General features: G+C 42.7%; 2 non-coding genes across 2 annotated transcripts; both read right to left on the reverse strand.

The window, feature by feature from the left end:
- Nucleotides 1-2,007: 2,007 nt before the first annotated feature.
- Nucleotides 2,008-2,080, reverse strand: TRNAL-CAA (transfer RNA leucine (anticodon CAA)). Its single transcript has one exon. It is a non-coding gene; the product is annotated as a tRNA-Leu (tRNA).
- Nucleotides 2,081-6,082: 4,002 nt separating this feature from the next.
- TRNAL-CAA (transfer RNA leucine (anticodon CAA)) lies at nucleotides 6,083-6,155 on the reverse strand. Its single transcript has one exon. It is a non-coding gene; the product is annotated as a tRNA-Leu (tRNA).
- Between the last annotated feature and the right edge of the window lie 18,888 nt (nucleotides 6,156-25,043).

Here is a 25,043-nt window from a genome sequence, read left to right on the forward strand (position 1 = left end):
ACACCAAGTCTGTCAGTACGAGACCCTCGTTCAATGAAATAAGGAAAAGAAGTGTATACCTAAGGGCTCGTTTTCCGTGTTTTAACACAATAATAATGAGATCTAACAGACAGTAATGCCAAGGAATGTACAGGGGAAGGTATTAGAACCAATAGAATGTAAATAAGATGAAAGAAAAGTGGATGAAAAAATAACCAGCCGTGGGCAGGAATCGAACCTACGACCTTCGAATAACGCGTTCGATGTTCTAACCACTGAGCTACCACAGCGGCCTTCCCTCCATCCACTATTTGGGTTCATATGTGAATTTAGAAGTAGGAGTGACAGTCAGCGCCATCTATAAGCCGAACGGCGAGTGTGAAAACCGTCTTATGCGCATGTTTGGCGTCACGTAGCACGTGAACTCATTATGAGCGGGCAGCTCAATAATTGTCCCTCTTATACAACCTAAACACACCAAGTCTGCCAGTACGAGACCCTAGTTCACTGAAATAAGGGAAATAAGTGTATACCTAAGGGCTAGTTTTCCGTGTTTTAACACAATATTAATGAGATCTAACAGACAGCAATGCACAGTAATGTACAGGGAAGTTATTAGAACCAATGGAATGTAAATAGGAAGAAAGAAAAGTGGATGAAAAAATAACCAGCCGTGGGCAGGAATCGAACCTACGACCTTCGAATAACCCGTTCATTGCTCTAACCACTGAGCTACCACAGCGGCCTTCCCTCCATCCACTTTTTAGTTTTATATGTGAATTTAGAAGTAGGAGTGACAGTCAGCGCCATCTATAAGCCAAACGGCGAGTGTGAAAACACTCTTATGCGCATGTTTGGCGTCACGTAGCACGTGAACCTATTATGAGCGGGCAGCTGGTTAATTGTCCCTCTTATACAACCTAAACACACCAAGTCTGCCAGTACGAGACCCTCGTTCAATGAAATAAGGGAAAGAAGTGTACACCTAAGGGCTCGTTTTCCATGTTTTAACACAATATTATTGAGATCTAACAGACAGTATAACCAAGGAATGTACAGGGGAAGTTATTAAAACCAATAGAATGTAAATAGGAAGAAAGAAAAGTGGACGAAAAAAATAACCAGCCGTGGTCAGGAATCGAACCTCCGACCTTCGAATAACGCGTTCGATGCTCTAACCACTGAGCTACCACAGCGGCCTTCCCTTCATTCACTTTTTAGGTTTATATGTGAATTTAGAAGTAGGAGTGACAGTCAGCGCCATCTATAAGCCAAACGGCGAGTGTGAAAACACTCTTATGCGCATGTTTGGCGTCACGTAGCACGTGAACCTATTATGAGCGGGCAGCTGGTTAATTGTCCCTCTTATACAACCTAAACACACCAAGTCTGCCAGTACGAGACCCTCGTTCAATGAAATAAGGGAAAGAAGTGTACACCTAAGGGCTCGTTTTCCATGTTTTAACACAATATTATTGAGATCTAACAGACAGTATAACCAAGGAATGTACAGGGGAAGTTATTAAAACCAATGGAATGTAAATAGGAAGAAAGAAAAGTGGACGAAAAAAATAACCAGCCGTGGTCAGGAATCGAACCTCCGACCTTCGAATAACGCGTTCGATGCTCTAACCACTGAGCTACCACAGCGGCCTTCGCTCCATCCACTTTTTTGGGTTTATATGTGAATTTAGAATTACGAGTGACAGTCAGCGCAATCTATAAGCCAAACGGCGAGTGTGAAAACACTCTTATGCGCATGTTTGGCGTCACGTAGCACGTTAACTTATTATGTGCGGGCAGCTGTATAATGGTCTCTCTTATACAACCTAAACACAAGTCTGCCAGTACGAGACCCTCGTTCAATGAAATAATGGAAAGAAGTGTATACCTAAGGGCTCGTTTTCCGTGTCTTAACACAATAATAATGAGATCTAACAGACAGTAATGCCAAGGAATGTACAGGGGAAGTTATTAGCACCAATGGAATGTAAATAAGAAGAAAGAAAGGTGGATGAAAAAATAACCAGCCGTGGGCAGGAATCGACCCTACGACCTTCGAATATTGCGTTCGATGCTCTAACCACTGAGCTACCACAGCGGCCTTCCCTCCATCCACTTTTTGGGTTTATATGTGAATTTAGAAGTGGGAGACAGTCAGCGCCATCTATTGGCCAAACGGCGAGTGTGAAAACACTCTTATGCGCATGGTTGGCGTCACGTAGCACGTGAACATATTATGAGCGGGCAGCTGAATAATTGTCCCTCTTATACAACCTAAACACACCAAGTCTGCCAGTACGAGACCCTCGTTCAATGAAAATAAGGAAAAGAAGTGTATACCTAAGGGCTCGTTTTCCGTGTTTTAACACAATATTAATGAGATCTAACAGACAGTAATGCCAAGGAATGTACAGGGGAAGGTATTAGAACCAATAGAATGTAAATAGGAAGAAAGAAAAGTGGATGAAAAAATAACCAGCCGTGGGCAGGAATCGAACCTATGACCTTCGAATAACCCGTTCATTGCTCTAACCACTGAGCTACCACAGTGGCCTTCCCTCCATCCACCGTTTGGGTTTATATGTGAATTTAGAAGTAGGAGTGACAGTCAGCGCTATCTATAAGCCAAACGGCGAGTGTGAAAACACTCTTATGTGCATGTTTGGCGTCACGTAGCACATGAACCTATTATGAGCGGGCAGCAGATTAATTGTTCCTCTTATACAACCGTAACACACCAAGTCTGCCAGTACGAGACCCTCGTTCAATGAAATAAGGGAAAGAAGTGTATAGCTAAGCGCTCGTTTTCCGTGTTTTAACACAATATTAATGAGATCTAACAGACAGTAATGCCAAGGAATGTACAGGGGAAGTTATTAGAACCAATAGAATGTAAATAAGATGAAAGAAAAGTGGATGAAAAAATAACCAGCCGTGGGCAGGAATCGAACCTACGACCTTCGAATAACGCGTTCGATGTTCTAACCACTAAGCTACCACAGCGGCCTTCCCTCCATCCACTTTTTTGGGTTCATATGTGAATTTAGAAGTAGGAGTGACAGTCAGCGCTAACTATAAGCCAAACGGCGAGTGTGAAAACACTCTTATGTGCATGTTTGGCGTCACGTAGCACATGAACCTATTATGAGCGGGCAGCAGATTAATTGTCCCTCTTATACAACCGTAACACACCAAGTCTGTCAGTACGAGACCCTCGTTCAATGAAATAAGGAAAAGAAGTGTATACCTAAGGGCTCGTTTTCCGTGTTTTAACACAATATTAATGAGATCTAACAGACAGTAATGCCAAGGAATGTACAGGGGAAGGTATTAGAACCAATAGAATGTAAATAAGATGAAAGAAAAGTGGATGAAAAAATAACCAGCCGTGGGCAGGAATCGAACCTACGACCTTCGAATAACGCGTTCGATGTTCTAACCACTGAGCTACCACAGCGGCCTTCCCTCCATCCACTATTTGGGTTCATATGTGAATTTAGAAGTAGGAGTGACAGTCAGCGCCATCTATAAGCCGAACGGCGAGTGTGAAAACCCTCTTATGCGCATGTTTGGCGTCACGTAGCACGTGAACTTATTATGAGCGGGCCGCTCAATAATTGTCCCTCTTATACAACCTAAACACACCAAGTCTGCCAGTACGAGACCCTAGTTCACTGAAATAAGGGAAATAAGTGTATACCTAAGGGCTGGTTTTCCGTGTTTTAACACAATAACAATGAGATCTAACAGACAGCAATGCACAGTAATGTACAGGGAAGTTATTAGAACCAATGGAATGTAAATAGGAAGAAAGAAAAGTGGATGAAAAAATAACCAGCCGTGGGCAGGAATCGAACCTACGACCTTCGAATAACCCGTTCATTGCTCTAACCACTGAGCTACCACAGTGGCCTTCCCTCCATCCACCTTTTGGGTTTATATGTGAATTTAGAAGTAGGAGTGACAGTCAGCGCCATCTATAGGCCAAACGGCGAGTGTGAAAACACTCTTATGCGCATGTTTGGCGTCACGTAGCACATGAAGCTATTATGAGCGGGCAGCAGATTAATTGTCCCTCTTATACAACCGTAACACACCAAGTCTGTCAGTACGAGACCCTCGTTCAATGAAATAAGGAAAAGAAGTGTATACCTAAGGGCTCGTTTTCCGTGTTTTAACACAATAATAATGAGATCTAACAGACAGTAATGCCAAGGAATGTACAGGGGAAGGTATTAGAACCAATAGAATGTAAATAAGATGAAAGAAAAGTGGATGAAAAAATAACCAGCCGTGGGCAGGAATCGAACCTACGACCTTCGAATAACGCGTTCGATGTTCTAACCACTGAGCTACCACAGCGGCCTTCCCACCATCCACTATTTGGGTTCATATGTGAATTTAGAAGTAGGAGTGACAGTCAGCGCCATCTATAAGCCGAACGGCGAGTGTGAAAACCGTCTTATGCGCATGTTTGGCGTCACGTAGCACGTGAACTCATTATGAGCGGGCAGCTCAATAATTGTCCCTCTTATACAACCTAAACACACCAAGTCTGCCAGTACGAGACCCTAGTTCACTGAAATAAGGGAAATAAGTGTATACCTAAGGGCTAGTTTTCCGTGTTTTAACACAATATTAATGAGATCTAACAGACAGCAATGCACAGTAATGTACAGGGAAGTTATTAGAACCAATGGAATGTAAATAGGAAGAAAGAAAAGTGGATGAAAAAATAACCAGCCGTGGGCAGGAATCGAACCTACGACCTTCGAATAACCCGTTCATTGCTCTAACCACTGAGCTACCACAGCGGCCTTCCCTCCATCCACTTTTTAGTTTTATATGTGAATTTAGAAGTAGGAGTGACAGTCAGCGCCATCTATAAGCCAAACGGCGAGTGTGAAAACACTCTTATGCGCATGTTTGGCGTCACGTAGCACGTGAACCTATTATGAGCGGGCAGCTGGTTAATTGTCCCTCTTATACAACCTAAACACACCAAGTCTGCCAGTACGAGACCCTCGTTCAATGAAATAAGGGAAAGAAGTGTACACCTAAGGGCTCGTTTTCCATGTTTTAACACAATATTATTGAGATCTAACAGACAGTATAACCAAGGAATGTACAGGGGAAGTTATTAAAACCAATAGAATGTAAATAGGAAGAAAGAAAAGTGGACGAAAAAAATAACCAGCCGTGGTCAGGAATCGAACCTCCGACCTTCGAATAACGCGTTCGATGCTCTAACCACTGAGCTACCACAGCGGCCTTCCCTTCATTCACTTTTTAGGTTTATATGTGAATTTAGAAGTAGGAGTGACAGTCAGCGCCATCTATAAGCCAAACGGCGAGTGTGAAAACACTCTTATGCGCATGTTTGGCGTCACGTAGCACGTGAACCTATTATGAGCGGGCAGCTGGTTAATTGTCCCTCTTATACAACCTAAACACACCAAGTCTGCCAGTACGAGACCCTCGTTCAATGAAATAAGGGAAAGAAGTGTACACCTAAGGGCTCGTTTTCCATGTTTTAACACAATATTATTGAGATCTAACAGACAGTATAACCAAGGAATGTACAGGGGAAGTTATTAAAACCAATGGAATGTAAATAGGAAGAAAGAAAAGTGGACGAAAAAAATAACCAGCCGTGGTCAGGAATCGAACCTCCGACCTTCGAATAACGCGTTCGATGCTCTAACCACTGAGCTACCACAGCGGCCTTCGCTCCATCCACTTTTTTGGGTTTATATGTGAATTTAGAATTACGAGTGACAGTCAGCGCAATCTATAAGCCAAACGGCGAGTGTGAAAACACTCTTATGCGCATGTTTGGCGTCACGTAGCACGTTAACTTATTATGTGCGGGCAGCTGTATAATGGTCTCTCTTATACAACCTAAACACAAGTCTGCCAGTACGAGACCCTCGTTCAATGAAATAATGGAAAGAAGTGTATACCTAAGGGCTCGTTTTCCATGTCTTAACACAATAATAATGAGATCTAACAGACAGTAATGCCAAGGAATGTACAGGGGAAGTTATTAGCACCAATGGAATGTAAATAAGAAGAAAGAAAGGTGGATGAAAAAATAACCAGCCGTGGGCAGGAATCGACCCTACGACCTTCGAATATTGCGTTCGATGCTCTAACCACTGAGCTACCACAGCGGCCTTCCCTCCATCCACTTTTTGGGTTTATATGTGAATTTAGAAGTGGGAGACAGTCAGCGCCATCTATTGGCCAAACGGCGAGTGTGAAAACACTCTTATGCGCATGGTTGGCGTCACGTAGCACGTGAACATATTATGAGCGGGCAGCTGAATAATTGTCCCTCTTATACAACCTAAACACACCAAGTCTGCCAGTACGAGACCCTCGTTCAATGAAAATAAGGAAAAGAAGTGTATACCTAAGGGCTCGTTTTCCGTGTTTTAACACAATATTAATGAGATCTAACAGACAGTAATGCCAAGGAATGTACAGGGGAAGGTATTAGAACCAATAGAATGTAAATAGGAAGAAAGAAAAGTGGATGAAAAAATAACCAGCCGTGGGCAGGAATCGAACCTATGACCTTCGAATAACCCGTTCATTGCTCTAACCACTGAGCTACCACAGTGGCCTTCCCTCCATCCACCGTTTGGGTTTATATGTGAATTTAGAAGTAGGAGTGACAGTCAGCGCTATCTATAAGCCAAACGGCGAGTGTGAAAACACTCTTATGTGCATGTTTGGCGTCACGTAGCACATGAACCTATTATGAGCGGGCAGCAGATTAATTGTTCCTCTTATACAACCGTAACACACCAAGTCTGCCAGTACGAGACCCTCGTTCAATGAAATAAGGGAAAGAAGTGTATAGCTAAGCGCTCGTTTTCCGTGTTTTAACACAATATTAATGAGATCTAACAGACAGTAATGCCAAGGAATGTACAGGGGAAGTTATTAGAACCAATAGAATGTAAATAAGATGAAAGAAAAGTGGATGAAAAAATAACCAGCCGTGGGCAGGAATCGAACCTACGACCTTCGAATAACGCGTTCGATGTTCTAACCACTAAGCTACCACAGCGGCCTTCCCTCCATCCACTTTTTTGGGTTCATATGTGAATTTAGAAGTAGGAGTGACAGTCAGCGCTAACTATAAGCCAAACGGCGAGTGTGAAAACACTCTTATGTGCATGTTTGGCGTCACGTAGCACATGAACCTATTATGAGCGGGCAGCAGATTAATTGTCCCTCTTATACAACCGTAACACACCAAGTCTGTCAGTACGAGACCCTCGTTCAATGAAATAAGGAAAAGAAGTGTATACCTAAGGGCTCGTTTTCCGTGTTTTAACACAATATTAATGAGATCTAACAGACAGTAATGCCAAGGAATGTACAGGGGAAGGTATTAGAACCAATAGAATGTAAATAAGATGAAAGAAAAGTGGATGAAAAAATAACCAGCCGTGGGCAGGAATCGAACCTACGACCTTCGAATAACGCGTTCGATGTTCTAACCACTGAGCTACCACAGCGGCCTTCCCTCCATCCACTATTTGGGTTCATATGTGAATTTAGAAGTAGGAGTGACAGTCAGCGCCATCTATAAGCCGAACGGCGAGTGTGAAAACCCTCTTATGCGCATGTTTGGCGTCACGTAGCACGTGAACTTATTATGAGCGGGCCGCTCAATAATTGTCCCTCTTATACAACCTAAACACACCAAGTCTGCCAGTACGAGACCCTAGTTCACTGAAATAAGGGAAATAAGTGTATACCTAAGGGCTGGTTTTCCGTGTTTTAACACAATAACAATGAAATCTAACAGACAGCAATGCACAGTAATGTACAGGGAAGTTATTAGAACCAATGGAATGTAAATAGGAAGAAAGAAAAGTGGATGAAAAAATAACCAGCCGTGGGCAGGAATCGAACCTACGACCTTCGAATAACCCGTTCATTGCTCTAACCACTGAGCTACCACAGCGGCCTTCCCTCCATCCACTTTTTAGTTTTATATGTGAATTTAGAAGTAGGAGTGACAGTCAGCGCCATCTATAAGCCAAACGGCGAGTGTGAAAACACTCTTATGCGCATGTTTGGCGTCACGTAGCACGTGAACCTAATATGAGCGGGCAGCTGGTTAATTGTCCCTCTTATACAACCTAAACACACCAAGTCTGCCAGTACGAGACCCTCGTTCAATGAAATAAGGGAAAGAAGTGTACACCTAAGGGCTCGTTTTCCATGTTTTAACACAATATTATTGAGATCTAACAGACAGTATAACCAAGGAATGTACAGGGGAAGTTATTAAAACCAATGGAATGTAAATAGGAAGAAAGAAAAGTGGACGAAAAAAATAACCAGCCGTGGTCAGGAATCGAACCTCCGACCTTCGAATAACGCGTTCGATGCTCTAACCACTGAGCTACCACAGCGGCCTTCCCTCCATTCGCTTTTTAGGTTTATATGTGAATTTAGAAGTAGGAGTGACAGTCAGCGCCTTCTATAAGCAAACGGCGAGTGTAAAAACACTCTTATGCGCATGTTAGGCGTCACGTAGCACGTTAACCTATTATGAACGGGCAGCTGTGTATTTGTCCCTCTTATACAACCTAAACACACCAAGTCTGCCAGTACGAGACCCTCGTTCAATGAAATAAGGGAAAGAAGTGTATACCTAAGGGCTCGTTTTCCGTGTCTTAACACAATAATAATGAGATTTAACAGACAGTAATGCCAAGGAATGTACAGGGGAAGTTATTAGAACCAATGGAATGTAAATAAGAAGAAAGAAAGGTGGATGAAAAAATAACCAGCCGTGGGCAGGAATCGACCCTACGACCTTCGAATAATGCGTTCGATGCTCTAACCACTGAGCTACCACAGCGGCCTTCCCTCCATCCACTTTTTGGGTTTATATGTGAATTTAGAAGTGGGAGACAGTCAGCGCCATCTATAGGCCAAACGGCGAGTGTGAAAACACTCTTATGCGCATGGTTGGCGTCACGTAGCACGTGAACTTATTATGAGCGGGCAGCTGAATAATTGTCCCTCTTATACAACCTAAACACACCAAGTCTGCCAGTACGAGACCCTCGTTCAATGAAAATAAGGAAAAGAAGTGTATACCTAAGGGCTCGTTTTCCGTGTTTTGACACAATATTTATGAGATCTAACAGACAGTAATGCCAAAGAAAGTAAAGGGAAAGTTATTAGAACCAATGGAATGTAAATAGGAAGAAAGAAAAGTGGATGAAAAAATAACCAGCCGTGGGCAGGAATCGAACCTACGACCTTCGAATAACCCGTTCATTGCTCTAACCACTGAGCTACCACAGCGGCCTTCCCTCCATCCACTTTTTCGTTTTATATGTGAATTTAGAAGTAGGAGTGACAGTCAGCGCTATCTATAAGCCAAACGGCGAGTGTGAAAACACTCTTATGTGCATGTTTGGCGTCACGTAGCACATGAACCTATTATGAGCGGGCAGCAGATTAATTGTCCCTCTTATACAACCGTAACACACCAAGTCTGCCAGTACGAGACCCTCGTTCAATGAAATAAGGGAAAGAAGTGTATAGCTAAGGGCTCGTTTTCCGTGTTTTAACACAATATTAATGAGATCTAACAGACAGTAATGCCAAGGAATGTACAGGGGAAGTTATTAGAACCAATAGAATGTAAATAAGATGAAAGAAAAGTGGATGAAAAAATAACCAGCCGTGGGCAGGAATCGAACCTACGACCTTCGAATAACGCGTTCGATGTTCTAACCACTAAGCTACCACAGCGGCCTTCCCTCCATCCACTTTTTTGGGTTCATATGTGAATTTAGAAGTAGGAGTGACAGTCAGCGCTAACTATAAGCCAAACGGCGAGTGTGAAAACACTCTTATGTGCATGTTTGGCGTCACGTAGCACATGAACCTATTATGAGCGGGCAGCAGATTAATTGTCCCTCTTATACAACCGTAACACACCAAGTCTGTCAGTACGAGACCCTCGTTCAATGAAATAAAGAAAAGAAGTGTATACCTAAGGGCTCGTTTTCCGTGTTTTAACACAATATTAATGAGATCTAACAGACAGTAATGCCAAGGAATGTACAGGGGAAGGTATTAGAACCAATAGAATGTAAATAAGATGAAAGAAAAGTGGATAAAAAAATAACCAGCCGTGGGCAGGAATCGAACCTACGACCTTCGAATAACGCGTTCGATGTTCTAACCACTGAGCTACCACAGCGGCCTTCCCTCCATCCACTATTTGGGTTCATATGTGAATTTAGAAGTAGGAGTGACAGTCAGCGCCATCTATAAGCCGAACGGCGAGTGTGAAAACCCTCTTATGCGCATGTTTGGCGTCACGTAGCACGTGAACCTATTATGAGCGGGCCGCTCAATAATTGTCCCTCTTATACAACCTAAACACACCAAGTCTGCCAGTACGAGACCCTAGTTCACTGAAATAAGGGAAATAAGTGTATACCTAAGGGCTGGTTTTCCGTGTTTTAACACAATAACAATGAGATCTAACAGACAGCAATGCACAGTAATGTACAGGGAAGTTATTAGAACCAATGGAATGTAAATAGGAAGAAAGAAAAGTGGATGAAAAAATAACCAGCCGTGGGCAGGAATCGAACCTACGACCTTCGAATAACCCGTTCATTGCTCTAACCACTGAGCTACCACAGCGGCCTTCCCTCCATCCACTTTTTAGTTTTATATGTGAATTTAGAAGTAGGAGTGACAGTCAGCGCCATCTATAAGCCAAACGGCGAGTGTGAAAACACTCTTATGCGCATGTTTGGCGTCACGTAGCACGTGAACCTATTATGAGCGGGCAGCTGGTTAATTGTCCCTCTTATACAACCTAAACACACCAAGTCTGCCAGTACGAGACCCTCGTTCAATGAAATAAGGGAAAGAAGTGTACACCTAAGGGCTCGTTTTCCATGTTTTAACACAATATTATTGAGATCTAACAGACAGTATAACCAAGGAATGTACAGGGGAGGTTATTAAAACCAATGGAATGTAAATAGGAAGAAAGAAAAGTGGACGAAAAAAATAACCAGCCGTGGTCAGGAATCGAACCTCCGACCTTCGAATAACGCGTTCGATGCTCTAACCACTGAGCTACCACAGCGGCCTTCCCTCCACTCACTTTTTAGGTTTATATGTGAATTTAGAAGTAGGAGTGACAGTCAGCGCCTTCTATAAGCAAACGGCGAGTGTAAAAACACTCTTATGCGCATGTTAGGCGTCACGTAGCACGTTAACCTATTATGAACGGGCAGCTGTGTATTTGTCCCTCTTATACAACCTAAACACACCAAGTCTGCCAGTACGATACCCTCGTTCAATGAAATAAGGGAAAGAAGTGTATACCTAAGGGCGCGTTTTCCGTGTCTTAACACAATATTAATGAGATCTAACACACAGTAATGCGAAGGAATGTACAAGGGAAATTATTAGAACCAATGGAATGTAAATAAGAAGAAAGAAAAGTGGATGAAAAAATAACCAGCCATGGGCAGGAATCGAACCTACGACCTTCGAATAACGCGTTCGATGCTCTAACCACTGAGCTACCACAGCGGCCTTCGCTCCATCCACTTTTTTGGGTTTATATGTGAATTTAGAATTACGAGTGACAGTCAGCGCAATCTATAAGCCAAACGGCGAGTGTGAAAACACTCTTATGCGCATGTTTGGCGTCACGTAGCACGTGAACTTATTATGAGCGGGCAGCTGTATAATGGTCCCTCTTATACAACCTAAACACACCAAGTCTGCCAGTACGAGACCCTCGTTCAATGAAATAATGGAAAGAAGTGTATACCTAAGGGCTCGTTTTCCGTGTCTTAACACAATAATAATGAGATCTAACAGACAGTAATGCCAAGGAATGTACAGGGGAAGTTATTAGAACCAATGGAATGTAAATAAGAAGAAAGAAAGGTGGATGAAAAAATAACCAGCCGTGGGCAGGAATCGACCCTACGACCTTCGAATAATGCGTTCGATGCTCTAACCACTGAGCTACCACAGCGGCCTTCCCTCCATCCACTTTTTTGGTTTATATGTGAATTTAGAAGTGGGAGACAGTCAGCGCCATCTATAGGCCAAACGGCGAGTGTGAAAACACTCTTATGCGCATGGTTGGCGTCACGTAGCACGTGAACTTATTATGAGCGGGCAGCTGAATAATTGTCCCTCTTATACAACCTAAACACACCAAGTCTGCCAGTACGAGACCCTCGTTCAATGAAAATAAGGAAAAGAAGTGTATACCTAAGGGCTCGTTTTCCGTGTTTTAACACAATATTTATGAGATCTAACAGACTGTATTGCCAAAGAAAGTAAAGGGAAAGTTATTAGAACCAATGGAATGTAAATAGGAAGAAAGAAAAGTGGATGAAAAAATAACCAGCCGTGGGCAGGAATCGAACCTATGACCTTCGAATAACCCGTTCATTGCTCTAACCACTGAGCTACCACAGTGGCCTTCCCTCCATCCACCTTTTGGGTTTATATGTGAATTTAGAAGTAGGAGTGACAGTCAGCGCCATCTATAAGCCAAACGGCGAGTGTGAAAACACTCTTATGCGCATGTTTGGCGTCACGTAGCACATGAAGCTATTATGAGCGGGCAGCAGATTAATTGTCTCTCTTATACAACCGTAACACACCAAGTCTGTCAGTACGAGACCCTCGTTCAATGAAATAAGGAAAAGAAGTGTATACCTAAGGGCTCGTTTTCCGTGTTTTAACACAATATTAATGAGATCTAACAGACAGTAATGCCAAGGAATGTACAGGGGAAGGTATTAGAACCAATAGAATGTAAATAAGATGAAAGAAAAGTGGATGAAAAAATAACCAGCCGTGGGCAGGAATCGAACCTACGACCTTCGAATAACGCGTTCGATGTTCTAACCACTGAGCTACCACAGCGGCCTTCCCTCCATCCACTATTTGGGTTCATATGTGAATTTAGAAGTAGGAGTGACAGTCAGCGCCATCTATAAGCCGAACGGCGAGTGTGAAAACCCTCTTATGCGCATGTTTGGCGTCACGTAGCACGTGAACTTATTATGAGCGGGCAGCTCAATAATTGTCCCTCTTATACAACCTAAACACACCAAGTCTGCCAGTACGAGACCCTAGTTCACTGAAATAAGGGAAATAAGTGTATACCTAAGGGCTGGTTTTCCGTGTTTTAACACAATATTAATGAGATCTAACAGACAGCAATGCACAGTAATGTACAGGGAAGTTATTAGAACCAATGGAATGTAAATAGGAAGAAAGAAAAGTAGATGAAAAAATAACCAGCCGTGGGCAGGAATCGAACCTACGACCTTCGAATAACCCGTTCATTGCTCTAACCACTGAGCTACCACAGCGGCCTTCCCTCCATCCACTTTTTAGTTTTATATGTGAATTTAGAAGTAGGAGTGACAGTCAGCGCCATCTATAAGCCAAATGGCGAGTGTGAAAACACTCTTATGCGCATGTTTGGCGTCACGTAGCACGTGAACCTATTATGAGCGGGCAGCTGGTTAATTGTCCCTCTTATACAACCTAAACACACCAAGTCTGCCAGTACGAGACCCTCGTTCAATGAAATAAGGGAAAGAAGTGTACACCTAAGGGCTCGTTTTCCATGTTTTAACACAATATTATTGAGATCTAACAGACAGTATAACCAAGGAATGTACAGGGGAAGTTATTAAAACCAATGGAATGTAAATAGGAAGAAAGAAAAGTGGACGAAAAAAATAACCAGCCGTGGTCAGGAATCGAACCTCCGACCTTCGAATAACGCGTTCGATGCTCTAACCACTGAGCTACCACAGCGGCCTTCCCTCCATTCACTTTTTAGGTTTATATGTGAATTTAGAAGTAGGAGTGACAGTCAGCGCCTTCTATAAGCAAACGGCGAGTGTAAAAACACTCTTATGCGCATGTTAGGCGTCACGTAGCACGTTAGCCTATTATGAACGGGCAGCTGTGTAATTGTCCCTCTTATACAACCTAAACACACCAAGTCTGCCAGTACGATACCCTCGTTCAATGAAATAAGGGAAAGATGTGTATACCTAAGGGCGCGTTTTCCGTGTCTTAACACAATATTAATGAGATCTAACACACAGTAATGCGAAGGAATGTACAAAGGAAATTATTAGAACCAATGGAATGTAATTAAGAAGAAAAAAAAGTGGATGAAAAAATAACCAGCCATGGGCAGGAATCGAACCTACGACCTTCGAATAACGCGTTCGATGCTCTAACCACTGAGCTACCACAGCGGCCTTCGTTCCATCCACTTTTTTGGGTTTATATGTGAATTTAGAATTACGAGTGACAGTCAGCGCAATCTATAAGCCAAACGGCGAGTGTGAAAACACTCTTATGCGCAGGTTTGGCGTCACGTAGCACGTGAACTTATTATGAGCGGGCAGCTGTATAATGGTCCCTCTTATACAACCTAAACACACCAAGTCTGCCAGTACGAGACCCTCGTTCAATGAAATAAGGGAAAGAAGTGTATACCTAAGGGCTCGTTTTCCGTGTCTTAACACAATAATAATGAGATCTAACAGACAGTAATGCCAAGGAATGTACAGGGGAAGTTATTAGAACCAATGGAATGTAAATAAGAAGAAAGAAAGGTGGATGAAAAAATAACCAGCCGTGGGCAGGAATCGACCCTACGACCTTCGAATAATGCGTTCGATGCTCTAACCACTGAGCTACCACAGCGGCCTTCCCTCCATCCACTTTTTGGGTTTATATGTGAATTTAGAAGTGGGAGACAGTCAGCGCCATCTATAGGCCAAACGGCGAGTGTGAAAACACTCTTATGCGCATGGTTGGCGTCACGTAGCACGTGAACTTATTATGAGCGGGCAGCTGAATAATTGTCCCTCTTATACAACCTAAACACACCAAGTCTGCCAGTACGAGACCCTCGTTCAATGAAAATAAGGAAAAGAAGTGTATACCTAAGGGCTCGTTTTCCGTGTTTTGACACAATATTTATGAGATCTAACAGACAGTAATGCCAAAGAAAGTAAAGGGAAAGTTATTAGAACCAATGGAATGTAAATAGGAAGAAAGAAAAGTGGATGAAAAAATAACCAGCCGTGGGCAGGAATCGAACCTACGACCTTCGAATAACCCGTTCATTGCTCTAACCACTGAGCTACCACAGCGGCCTTCCCTCCGTCCACTTTTTGGTTTTATATGTGAATTTAGAAGTAGGAGTGACAGTCAGCGCTATCTATAAGCCAAACGGCGAGTGTGAAAACACTCTTATGTGCATGTTTGGCGTCACGTAGCACATGAACCTATTATGAGCGGGCAGCAGATTAATTGTCCCTCTTATACAACCGTAACACACCAAGTCTGCCAGTACGAGACCCTCGTTCAATGAAATAAGGGAAAGAAGTGTATAGCTAAGGGCTCGTTTTCCGTGTTTTAACACAATATTAATGAGATCTAACAGACAGTAATGCCAAGGAATGTACAGGGGAAGTTATTAGAACCAATAGAATGTAAATAAGATGAAAGAAAAGTGGATGAAAAAATAATCAGCCGTGGGCAGGAATCGAACCTACGACCTTCGAATAACGCGTTCGATGTTCTAACCACTAAGCTACCACAGCGGCCTTCCCTCCATCCACTTTTTTGGGTTCATATGTGAATTTAGAAGTAGGAGTGACAGTCAGCGCCATCTATAAGCCGAACGGCGAGTGTGAAAACGCTCTTATGCGCATGTTTGGCGTCACGTAGCACGTGAACTTATTATGAGCGGGCAGCCGAATAATTGTCCCTCTTATACAACCTAAACACACCAAGTCTGCCAGTACGAGACCCTAGTTCAATGAAATAAGGGAAATAAGTGTATACCTAAGGGCTCGTTTTCCGTGTTTTAACACAATAATAATCAGATCTAACAGACAGCAATGCACAGTAATGTACAGGGAAGTTATTAGAACCAATGGAACGTAAATAGGAATAAAGAAAAGTGGATGAACAAATAACCAGCCGTTGGCAAGAATTGAACCTACGACCTTCGAATAACGCGTTCGAAGCTCTAACCACTGAGCTACCGCAGCGGCCTTCCCTCCATCCACTTTTTGGGGTTTATATAAGAATTTAGAAGTAGGAGTGACAGTCACCGCCATCTATAAGCCAAACGGCGAGTGTGAAAACACTCTTATGCGCATGTTTGGCGTCACGTAGCACGTGAACTTATTATGAGCGGGCAGCTGAATAATTGTCCCTCTTATACAACCTAAACACACCAAGTCTGCCAGTACGAGACCCTAGTTCAATGAAATAAGGGAAATAAGAGTATACCTAAGGGCTCGTTTTCCGTGTTTTAACACAATATTAATCAGATCTAACAGACAGCAATGCACAGTAATGTACAAGGAAGTTATTAGAACCAATGGAATGTAAATAGGAAGAAAGAAAAGTGGATGAAAAAATAACCAGCCGTGGGCAGGAATCGAACCTACGACCTTCGAATAACCCGTTCATTGCTCTAACCACTGAGCTACTACAGCGGCCTTCCCTCCATCCACTTTTTAGTTTTATATGTGAATTTAGAAGTAGGAGTGACAGTCAGCGCCATCTATAAGCCAAACGGCGAGTGTGAAAACACTCTTATGCGCATGTTTGGCGTCACGTAGCACATGAACCTATTATGAGCGGGCAGCAGATTAATTGTCCCTCTTATACAACCTAAACACACCAAGTCTGCCAGTACGAGACCCTCGTTCAATGAAAATAAGGAAAAGAAGTGTATACCTAAGGGCTCGTTTTCCGTGTTTTGACACAATATTTATGAGATCTAACAGACAGTAATGCCAAAGAAAGTAAAGGGAAAGTTATTAGAACCAATGGAATGTAAATAGGAAGAAAGAAAAGTGGATGAAAAAATAACCAGCCGTGGGCAGGAATCGAACCTACGACCTTCGAATAACCCGTTAATTGCTCTAACCACTGAGCTACCACAGCGGCCTTCCCTCCATCCACTTTTTGGTTTTATATGTGAATTTAGAAGTAGGAGTGACAGTCAGCGCTATCTATAAGCCAAACGGCGAGTGTAAAAACACTCTTATGTGCATGTTTGGCGTCACGTAGCACATGAACCTATTATGAGCGGGCAGCAGATTAATTGTCCCTCTTATACAACCGTAACACACCAAGTCTTCCAGTACGAGACCCTCGTTCAATGAAATAAGGGAAAGAAGTGTATAGCTAAGGGCTCGTTTTCCGTGTTTTAACACAATATTAATGAGATCTAACAGACAGTAATGCCAAGGAATGTACAGGGGAAGTTATTAGAACCAATAGAATGTAAATAAGATGAAAGAAAAGTAGATGAAAAAATAACCAGCCGTGGGCAGGAATCGAACCTACGACCTTCGAATAACGCGTTCGATGTTCTAACCACTAAGCTACCACAGCGGCCTTCCCTACATCCACTTTTTTGGGTTCATATGTGAATTTAAAAGTAGGAGTGACAGTCAGCGCCATCTATAAGCCGAACGGCGAGTGTGAAAACCCTCTTATGCGCATGTTTGGCGTCACGTAGCACGTGAACTTATTATGAGCGGGCAGCTGAATAATTGTCCCTCTTATACAACCTAAACACACCAAGTCTGCCAGTACGAGACCCTAGTTCAATGAAATAAGGGAAATAAGTGTATACCTAAGGGCTCGTTTTACGTGTTTTAACACAATATTAATCAGATCTAACAGACAGCAATGCACAGTAATGTACAGGGAAGTTATTAGAACCAATGGAACGTAAATAGGAATAAAGAAAAGTGGATGAACAAATAACCAGCCGTTGGCAAGAATTGAACCTACGACCTTCGAATAACGCGTTCGAAGCTCTAACCACTGAGCTACCACAGCGGCCTTCCCTCCATCCACTTTTTGGGGTTTATATAAGAATTTAGAAGTAGGAGTGACAGTCACTGCCATCTATAAGCCAAACGGCGAGTGTGAAAACACTCTTATGCGCATGTTTGGCGTCACGTAGCACGTGAACTTATTATGAGCGGGCAGCTGGTTAATTGTCCCTCTTATACAACCGTAACACACCAAGTCTGCCAGTACGAGACTCTCGTTCAATGAAATGAGGGAAAGAAGTGTATAGCTAAGGGCTCGTTTTCCGTGTTTTAACACAATATTAATGAGATCTAACAGACAGTAATGCCAAGGAATGTACAGGGGAAGTTATTAGAACCAATAGAATGTAAATAAGATGAAAGAAAAGTGGATGAAAAAATAACCAGCCGTGGCCAGGAATCGAACCTACGACCTTCGAATAACGCGTTCGATGTTCTAACCACTAAGCTACCACAGCGGCCTTCCCTCCATCCACTTTTTTAGGTTCATATGTGAATTTAGAAGTAGGAGTGACAGTCAGCGCCATCTATAAGCCGAACGGCGAGTGTGAAAACCCTCTTATGCGCATGTTTGGCGTCACGTAGCACGTGAACCTCTTATGAGCGGGCAGCTGAATAATTGTCCCTCTTATACAACCTAAACACACCAAGTCTGCCAGTACGAGACCCTAGTTCAATGAAATAAGGGAAATAAGTGTATACCTAAGGGCTCGTTTTCCGTGTTTTAACACAATATTAATGAGATCTAACAGACAGTATTGCCAAGGAATGTACAGGGGAAGTTATTAGAACCAATGGAATGTAAATAGGAAGAAAGAAAAGTGGACGAAAAAAAAAACCAGCCGTGGTCAGGAATCGAACCTACGACCTTCGAATAACGCGTTCGATGCTCTAACCACTGAGCTACCACAGCGGCCTTCCCTCCATCCACTTTTTAGTTTTATATGTGAATTTAGAAAAAGGAGTGACAGTCAGCGCCATCTATAAGCCAAACGGCGAGTGTGAAAACACTCTTATGCGCATGTTTGGCGTCACGTAGCACGTGAACCTATTATGAGCGGACAGCTGATTAATTGTTTCTCTTAAACAACCTAAACACACCAAGTCTGCCAGTACGAGACCCTCGTTCAATGAAAATAAGGAAAAGAAGTGTATACCTAAGGCCTCGTTTTCCGTGTTTTGACACAATATTTATGAGATCTAACAGACAGTAATGCCAAAGAAAGTAAAGGGAAAGTTATTTGAACCAATGGAATGTAAATAGGAAGAAAGAAAAGTCTATGAAAAAATAACCAGCCGTGGGCAGGAATCGAACCTACGACCTTCGAATAACCCGTTCATTGCTCTAACCACTGAGCTACCACAGCGGCCTTCCCTCCATTCACTTTTTAGGTTTATATGTGAATTTAGAAGTAGGAGTGACAGTCAGCGCCTTCTATAAGCAAACGGCGAGTGTAAAAACACTCTTATGCGCATGTTAGGTGTCACGTAGCACGTTAACCTATTATGAATGGGCAGCTGTGTAATTGTCCCTCTTATACAACCTAAACACACCAAGTCTGCCAGTACGATACCCTCGTTCAATGAAATAAGGGAAAGAAGTGTATACCTAAGGGCGCGTTTTCCGTGTCTTAACACAATATTAATGAGATCTAACACACAGTAATGCGAAGGAATGTGCAAGGGAAATTATTAGAACCAATGGAATGTAAATAAGAAGAAAGAAAAGTGGATGAAAAAATAACCAGCCATGGGCAGGAATCGAACCTACGACCTTCGAATAACGCGTTCGATGCTCTAACCACTGAGCTACCACAGCGGCCTTCGTTCCATCCACTTTTTTGGGTTTATATGTGAATTTAGAAGTGGGAGACAGTCAGCGCCATCTATAGGCCAAACGGCGAGTGTGAAAACACTCTTATGCGCATGGTTGGCGTCACGTAGCACGTGAACCTATTATGAGCGGGCAGCTGTATAATGGTCCCTCTTATACAACCTAAACACACCAAGTCTGCCAGTACGAGACCCTCGTTCAATGAAAATAAGGAAAAGAAGTGTATACCTAAGGGCTCGTTTTCCGTGTTTTGACACAATATTTATGAGATCTAACTGACAGTAATGCCAAAGAAAGTAAAGGGAAAGTTATTAGAACCAATGGAATGTAAATAGGAAGAAAGAAAAGTGGATGAAAAAATAACCAGCCGTGGGCAGGAATCGAACCTACGACCTTCGAATAACCCGTTCATTGCTCTAACCACTGAGCTACCACAGCGGCCTTCCCTCCATCCACTTTTTGGTTTTATATGTGAATTTAGAAGTAGGAGTGACAGTCAGCGCTATCTATAAGCCAAACGGCGAGTGTAAAAACACTCTTATGTGCATGTTTGGCGTCACGTAGCACATGAACCTATTATGAGCGGGCAGCAGATTAATTGTCCCTCTTATACAACCGTAACACACCAAGTCTTCCAGTACGAGACCCTCGTTCAATGAAATAAGGGAAAGAAGTGTATAGCTAAGGGCTCGTTTTCCGTGTTTTAACACAATATTAATGAGATCTAACAGACAGTAATGCCAAGGAATGTACAGGGGAAGTTATTAGAACCAATAGAATGTAAATAAGATGAAAGAAAAGTAGATGAAAAAATAACCAGCCGTGGGCAGGAATCGAACCTACGACCTTCGAATAACGCGTTCGATGTTCTAACCACTAAGCTACCACAGCGGCCTTCCCTACATCCACTTTTTTGGGTTCATATGTGAATTTAGAAGTAGGAGTGACAGTCAGCGCCATCTATAAGCCGAACGGCGAGTGTGAAAACCCTCTTATGCGCATGTTTGGCGTCACGTAGCACGTGAACTTATTATGAGCGGGCAGCTGAATAATTGTCCCTCTTATACAACCTAAACACACCAAGTCTGCCAGTACGAGACCCTAGTTCAATGAAATAAGGGAAATAAGTGTATACCTAAGGGCTCGTTTTACGTGTTTTAACACAATATTAATCAGATCTAACAGACAGCAATGCACAGTAATGTACAGGGAAGTTATTAGAACCAATGGAACGTAAATAGGAATAAAGAAAAGTGGATGAACAAATAACCAGCCGTTGGCAAGAATTGAACCTACGACCTTCGAATAACGCGTTCGAAGCTCTAACCACTGAGCTACCACAGAGGCCTTCCCTCCATCCACTTTTTGGGGTTTATATAAGAATTTAGAAGTAGGAGTGACAGTCACCGCCATCTATAAGCCAAACGGCGAGTGTGAAAACACTCTTATGCGCATGTTTGGCGTCACGTAGCACGTGAACTTATTATGAGCGGGCAGCTGGTTAATTGTCCCTCTTAAACAACCTAAACACACCAAGTCTGCCAGTACGAGACCCTCGTTCAATGAAAATAAGGAAAAGAAGTGTATACCTAAGGCCTCGTTTTCCGTGTTTTAACACAATATTAATGAGATCTAACAGACAGTAATGCCAAGGAATGTACAGGGGAAGTTATTAGAACCAATAGAATGTAAATAAGATGAAAGAAAAGTGGATGAAAAAATAACCAGCCGTGGCCAGGAATCGAACCTACGACCTTCGAATAACGCGTTCGATGTTCTAACCACTAAGCTACCACAGCGGCCTTCCCTCCATCCACTTTTTTAGGTTCATATGTGAATTTAGAAGTAGGAGTGACAGTCAGCGCCATCTATAAGCCGAACGGCGAGTGTGAAAACCCTCTTATGCGCATGTTTGGCGTCACGTAGCACGTGAACCTCTTATGAGCGGGCAGCTGAATAATTGTCCCTCTTATACAACCTAAACACACCAAGTCTGCCAGTACGAGACCCTAGTTCAATGAAATAAGGGAAATAAGTGTATACCTAAGGGCTCGTTTTCCGTGTTTTAACACAATATTAATGAGATCTAACAGACAGTAATGCCAAGGAATGTACAGGGGAAGTTATTAGAACCAATGGAATGCAAATAGGAAGAAAGAAAAGTGGACGAAAAAAAAAACCAGCCGTGGTCAGGAATCGAACCTACGACCTTCGAATAACGCGTTCGATGCTCTAACCACTGAGCTACCACAGCGGCCTTCCCTCCATCCACTTTTTAGTTTTATATGTGAATTTAGAAAAAGGAGTGACAGTCAGCGCCATCTATAAGCCAAACGGCGAGTGTGAAAACACTCTTATGCGCATGTTTGGCGTCACGTAGCACGTGAACCTATTATGAGCGGACAGCTGATTAATTGTTTCTCTTAAACAACCTAAACACACCAAGTCTGCCAGTACGAGACCCTCGTTCAATGAAAATAAGGAAAAGAAGTGTATACCTAAGGCCTCGTTTTCCGTGTTTTGACACAATATTTATGAGATCTAACAGACAGTAATGCCAAAGAAAGTAAAGGGAAAGTTATTTGAACCAATGGAATGTAAATAGGAAGAAAGAAAAGTCTATGAAAAAATAACCAGCCGTGGGCAGGAATCGAACCTACGACCTTCGAATAACCCGTTCATTGCTCTAACCACTGAGCTACCACAGCGGCCTTCCCTCCATTCACTTTTTAGGTTTATATGTGAATTTAGAAGTAGGAGTGACAGTCAGCGCCTTCTATAAGCAAACGGCGAGTGTAAAAACACTCTTATGCGCATGTTAGGTGTCACGTAGCACGTTAACCTATTATGAATGGGCAGCTGTGTAATTGTCCCTCTTATACAACCTAAACACACCAAGTCTGCCAGTACGATACCCTCGTTCAATGAAATAAGGGAAAGAAGTGTATACCTAAGGGCGCGTTTTCCGTGTCTTAACACAATATTAATGAGATCTAACACACAGTAATGCGAAGGAATGTGCAAGGGAAATTATTAGAACCAATGGAATGTAAATAAGGAGAAAGAAAAGTGGATGAAAAAATAACCAGCCATGGGCAGGAATCGAACCTACGACCTTCGAATAACGCGTTCGATGCTCTAACCACTGAGCTACCACAGCGGCCTTCGTTCCATCCACTTTTTTGGGTTTATATGTGAATTTAGAAGTGGGAGACAGTCAGCGCCATCTATAGGCCAAACGGCGAGTGTGAAAACACTCTTATGCGCATGGTTGGCGTCACGTAGCACGTGAACCTATTATGAGCGGGCAGCTGTATAATGGTCCCTCTTATACAACCTAAACACACCAAGTCTGCCAGTACGAGACCCTCGTTCAATGAAAATAAGGAAAAGAAGTGTATACCTAAGGGCTCGTTTTCCGTGTTTTGACACAATATTTATGAGATCTAACTGACAGTAATGCCAAAGAAAGTAAAGGGAAAGTTATTAGAACCAATGGAATGTAAATAGGAAGAAAGAAAAGTGGATGAAAAAATAACCAGCCGTGGGCAGGAATCGAACCTACGACCTTCGAATAACCCGTTCATTGCTCTAACCACTGAGCTACCACAGCGGCCTTCCCTCCATCCACTTTTTGGTTTTATATGTGAATTTAGAAGTAGGAGTGACAGTCAGCGCTATCTATAAGCCAAACGGCGAGTGTAAAAACACTCTTATGTGCATGTTTGGCGTCACGTAGCACATGAACCTATTATGAGCGGGCAGCAGATTAATTGTCCCTCTTATACAACCGTAACACACCAAGTCTTCCAGTACGAGACCCTCGTTCAATGAAATAAGGGAAAGAAGTGTATAGCTAAGGGCTCGTTTTCCGTGTTTTAACACAATATTAATGAGATCTAACAGACAGTAATGCCAAGGAATGTACAGGGGAAGTTATTAGAACCAATAGAATGTAAATAAGATGAAAGAAAAGTAGATGAAAAAATAACCAGCCGTGGGCAGGAATCGAACCTACGACCTTCGAATAACGCGTTCGATGTTCTAACCACTAAGCTACCACAGCGGCCTTCCCTACATCCACTTTTTTGGGTTCATATGTGAATTTAGAAGTAGGAGTGACAGTCAGCGCCATCTATAAGCCGAACGGCGAGTGTGAAAACCCTCTTATGCGCATGTTTGGCGTCACGTAGCACGTGAACTTATTATGAGCGGGCAGCTGAATAATTGTCCCTCTTATACAACCTAAACACACCAAGTCTGCCAGTACGAGACCCTAGTTCAATGAAATAAGGGAAATAAGTGTATACCTAAGGGCTCGTTTTACGTGTTTTAACACAATATTAATCAGATCTAACAGACAGCAATGCACAGTAATGTACAGGGAAGTTATTAGAACCAATGGAACGTAAATAGGAATAAAGAAAAGTGGATGAACAAATAACCAGCCGTTGGCAAGAATTGAACCTACGACCTTCGAATAACGCGTTCGAAGCTCTAACCACTGAGCTACCACAGAGGCCTTCCCTCCATCCACTTTTTGGGGTTTATATAAGAATTTAGAAGTAGGAGTGACAGTCACCGCCATCTATAAGCCAAACGGCGAGTGTGAAAACACTCTTATGCGCATGTTTGGCGTCACGTAGCACGTGAACTTATTATGAGCGGGCAGCTGGTTAATTGTCCCTCTTATACAACCGTAACACACCAAGTCTGCCAGTACGAGACTCTCGTTCAATGAAATAAGGGAAAGAAGTGTATAGCTAAGGGCTCGTTTTCCGTGTTTTAACACAATATTAATGAGATCTAACAGACAGTAATGCCAAGGAATGTACAGGGGAAGTTATTAGAACCAATAGAATGTAAATAAGATGAAAGAAAAGTGGATGAAAAAATAACCAGCCGTGGCCAGGAATCGAACCTACGACCTTCGAATAACGCGTTCGATGTTCTAACCACTAAGCTACCACAGCGGCCTTCCCTCCATCCACTTTTTTAGGTTCATATGTGAATTTAGAAGTAGGAGTGACAGTCAGCGCCATCTATAAGCCGAACGGCGAGTGTGAAAACCCTCTTATGCGCATGTTTGGCGTCACGTAGCACGTGAACCTCTTATGAGCGGGCAGCTGAATAATTGTCCCTCTTATACAACCTAAACACACCAAGTCTGCCAGTACGAGACCCTAGTTCAATGAAATAAGGGAAATAAGTGTATACCTAAGGGCTCGTTTTCCGTGTTTTAACACAATATTAATGAGATCTAACAGACAGTAATGCCAAGG

Source organism: Rhipicephalus microplus, chromosome 4 (assembly GCF_043290135.1).
Source record: "Rhipicephalus microplus isolate Deutch F79 chromosome 4, USDA_Rmic, whole genome shotgun sequence".
Taxonomy (NCBI): domain Eukaryota; kingdom Metazoa; phylum Arthropoda; class Arachnida; order Ixodida; family Ixodidae; genus Rhipicephalus; species Rhipicephalus microplus.